Source organism: Anas platyrhynchos, chromosome 2 (assembly GCF_047663525.1).
Source record: "Anas platyrhynchos isolate ZD024472 breed Pekin duck chromosome 2, IASCAAS_PekinDuck_T2T, whole genome shotgun sequence".
In the NCBI taxonomy this organism is placed as follows: Eukaryota; Metazoa; Chordata; class Aves; order Anseriformes; family Anatidae; genus Anas; species Anas platyrhynchos.
The window spans coordinates 128,198,513-128,202,381 of record NC_092588.1 but is presented as its reverse complement, the minus strand read 5'-3'; the positions used below and the strand labels follow the sequence as shown (position 1 = coordinate 128,202,381).

Below are 3,869 nucleotides of genomic sequence, written 5' to 3'. Positions count from 1 at the left end.
TTCTCTAGCAAAGAATACACCGGAGATGACAGACTTAATTATATGTATCTGTAATTAATATTTCCTATAGTATTTAATATGTGGAATGTTAAGTACATCAAAGAACATTAAGATTTGTTCTGAGAACTTGACTGAATTCAAAACATTATGAAAAGTGGGAATTGGGAGTCTCCATTCTGTATGTCAGCATGTAGAGCAGACAGAAAGAATCTAGAGAATAAAGAAGTTACTTGAGGAAAGTGATGAAATACATACATCCAGCTTTCCAAAAGAATATTCTGTTAGGATTGTAGGTGATGCAGAGAAATATGCAGAAATCAAAAAGACAAATATAGGAGAGTATTTCATCTCAAGTTTATGGTCAGTTCTATTTTTTTGTTTATTTTACATGCAATTTTTTTTTTTTTTAATTTTCAGTCCTTCAAACCACAGTCTGAGTCTCAATTTCTTTAAAAATGGTACATGATAATTTAAATGGTTTTACCATCAGCTTTGTCTTTTTGTGTAACATGGTGGGTGGCTTGCGTTGCAAGCGGTACACTGTTTGTGTTATGTCTTTACAAAGATAGAACATTAGTATATAAATGGGGTGCTGGCATTCTGGACGGATTAAGCTGTAGAAGTTTTGCTTTGTAAGATGAGGATCTGCCCAGCATTCACTGATAATTCCCAGAAACTCATGGAGGCTACATTATCAGATAGGGGCTTTGAGATATTTCTGCTCAGCGTAGGGCAGTGGCCGCCTTGTAGGCTGCAGCACGTCTCCTAACTGCATAGGCCTTTCTGCAAGGCATCAGAGGAAATCTTCAATTAGGCCAGTCCACTCTAGGTGTAGGGATCAAACAGACGTCATCAAGTAATCAAACAGATGTCATAAGAGGTTGTGTAACTATCGTGATTAGATGTTTCTGAGAGCAAAGCAAGGCAAAACCTCTCTCAACAATGCTAAGGCACAGTGGATCTAAAATAGGAGCATGGGCTAGATAACATCTTGAGGTTCTTGAAGCCCTCTTTTTGAGATCGTATCTTTTACTTCCTAAAATCCAGCACCCACAGCATTTTACTGAAATTGCATTCCACTTAATATTGTTGACATGTGTATGAAAATACTCACTTCCAAGTTTATCAAGTTTCACATAAAAAAAGAACATGATAAAGACAAACTGTACTCCTGTATCCATGACACTATTTTTCAATGAAATGCAATTTCACCTTACAGAGATCATTTGCAGAGCAGGATTCAAAACAAATCTGTTGCCAGTGTTCTTGTGTAGTCATCTTTCTAGTCACAAAGTGCAATCCCCACTGTATTTAAGAGCAATGAACAACTGCAGCTGCATTCCCTGCAACAGAACAGGCAAACAGAATGTGAAACTTTTTTCAAATAGCAGCTAAGTCATCCTGTAATAAGGGGATGAAAGGGGGGCAAGTGTACTCGAGAAACAGAGGGATTTCAGATAACCTTTTTTTTCTAGTTTAAATGCAATTTCTTCTTTGTTAATCCATTATTGGCCCATTCTAGTGTGTATACGTCTGAATCTGACGATCTTACTGATTGTATGTTATGTATTTCCCAATTCTTTTCCCTTTCTGCAGCACCTTCGTGAGCAAGCCTCTGTCTTTCTATTTCCATCAAGACCAGTTTTTATCTCACATGGAGAAGCCTTGGTTGCAGGGACACTTAGCTGATGCCTCTGGCAAAGACCCAAAACTCCTTCCCATCGCTTCCTAGCAGATAGAGAATGTCAGGCCCTCTGCTGCTTGGATGGTCAGTAGCCTGCTGGCACCATTTTGCCTCATGTTAGCATCTATGTATCATAGCAACATACAAGAATGCTAAGCACGTATACTATTACAGTGGTGGTTTGTTACAAAGAACAATCAGAGAATTCCTCAATCGACTCTTGCATTTGAATGATTTTTATGTGCAAATGCTGATTCACAAAGCAGGTTTTCCACATCAGGTACAGAAATGTCTGCTAGTATTAATCCCATTTCTAGATGAGCAAAATGACCTCTTTCTGCCTTAAAATATATGACTATATCACCTGCTCTTCAGTCATGCAAGGAGAAACAAGTTCTGCAAGGTGATTGTGATGAGGGCAGGTCAGCTGGTTATTTTTAGCTCAAGCTAGCACATTTAGCAAACTCTCACAAGAGGAAACATTTTTTACCTGCAGCTGATTAGCATTCAGAGCTGCACAACTTCATCCATTTAAGCGTCAAAACAGCTATTTTAGTCTTATTCTTACAACCAAATGCTTGCTGTTCAGTATTAGGAAAAAGGTGCACTCAGATGAAATGGCATAATATGCTTCCGATCCAGAAAGCTAAATGCAAATAGTGATTACCAGTCTCTCACAGTGGAATAATAAGCACACAAACATTAGCATTGGAACAGAGTTTACCCTCTGTCACTGTGAAGGCTTCAGCCATTAAAACTCTACCAGAGTACAGAATGGAATTTTCCATGTATTTTTTTTTAAGTTTTCTTTTAATGGAAGCTCCCATTACAAGTTCAAAAGCCTTTATTTAGCTGTCATTAGGATATTGTTTTAGGACAAGCAGGATTTCTTTTAACTGTGTTCCTTGACCTGGCTGCACAGGTTCACACATCAAAGACTTTCTCTTCCTCCCTACTCAGCTAACCAGACACACGTACCCCAGGGAGAATGGCAGATTATCTAGAAAGGCTGGAAATATGACCTATGGTGTTATTTTAATTGCATACCTTGACAGAGTCGTGTGGGAAATGCTCTCAGAAGGGACCTCACAAAAATTGCTTCTGCTAGCTGTTGTCTCCTGGATTTGTTCCCATTACAGAGTGAGATTCTACCTGAAAAAATAGATAATGCAAGGAATCATAAAAAAAAAAAAAAAAAAAAAAAAAAAAGATGGGGAAAGAAACAATGTTTTGTTTAATAACTGCACAGCTGTTACACTTGTTTAAAAATGTAAACTCAAATAATATTTTTAAATTGCTTGTTGTTTACCAGTAAAGGGCAGAAATATTCTTTCTCTTCCAGAGAAAGGCAACCTGTTTAGAATACAAAAAATATCTTTCAATTTTTTAATCAATTCTCCTTATGGGTACTTGTTGGCAATAAGTATGATGATCAAATCTGAATGGTTGAATTCTAAGATCAAAAGGGTACTGTCATTCACTTTCCAGTTGCAGTAGGTGCTGAGCATTTATTTATCAGAGACTCCTTGTATCCTTGCATGCCATTTTTTGTTCCCATCCATTGTAAAGGTCTCCTGAAATCTGCTTCCTTCTGTCCACTGCCCTGTCAAGAACTCCCCACCCTTTTTCCCAGAATCCCAGCCTGATATCCCTTTTGTTTCCCTGCCAAGGTTCCTCCATGTGTTCTGGGTTTTTCTTCCTTATTCTTGCTGCCCCAGAAAGTCCTTTCAGTCCCTCTTCTTGTGCTACTCTCTATTTTCCAGATTTCCTCTACCAATAATGTGGTTCTAGGTCATTCAGGATGCTAATGCTTAAAAACTGCATAGTGCAAATCAATAGCCAGATGAGGAACCCCTTGTTTCTCAGAAGGTGTTACTAATTGGCAAATAATTGAGGCATTCGTCTATCTTCAGTTACAGACACCTGAAGCTGCTGGATATCTGACCACAGTGTCAGCACTTGCTTCTGTCCTATATTGCTAATGTTTTCTCTTCCACTTTCCACTGAGCTACCTAAGCTAATCCTTAGCTACCTAAGGATTGAAGTCAAAAGTTCCACTGTGTTATCTGCAATAGCACATAGGTAGGAGATGGGCTGTGCTAAGCACACAACACCACTGAAACAAGAACGCGGGAAAGTTCTTCATAAATGCAGAATATATAATCTGAGACAGATGCAAAGCCAA

At 38.4% G+C, this 3,869-nt stretch overlaps 1 long non-coding RNA gene across 1 annotated transcript; it reads right to left on the bottom strand.

Annotated features, from left to right (window-relative positions):
* Positions 1-409: 409 nt before the first annotated feature.
* Positions 410-3,667, bottom strand: LOC110351887 (uncharacterized). Its single transcript, XR_002399907.4, has 3 exons — positions 2,994-3,667; positions 2,732-2,836; positions 410-1,343 (listed from the first exon to the last, which is right to left on the bottom strand). It is a non-coding gene; the product is annotated as an uncharacterized lncRNA (long non-coding RNA).
* Between the last annotated feature and the right edge of the window lie 202 nt (positions 3,668-3,869).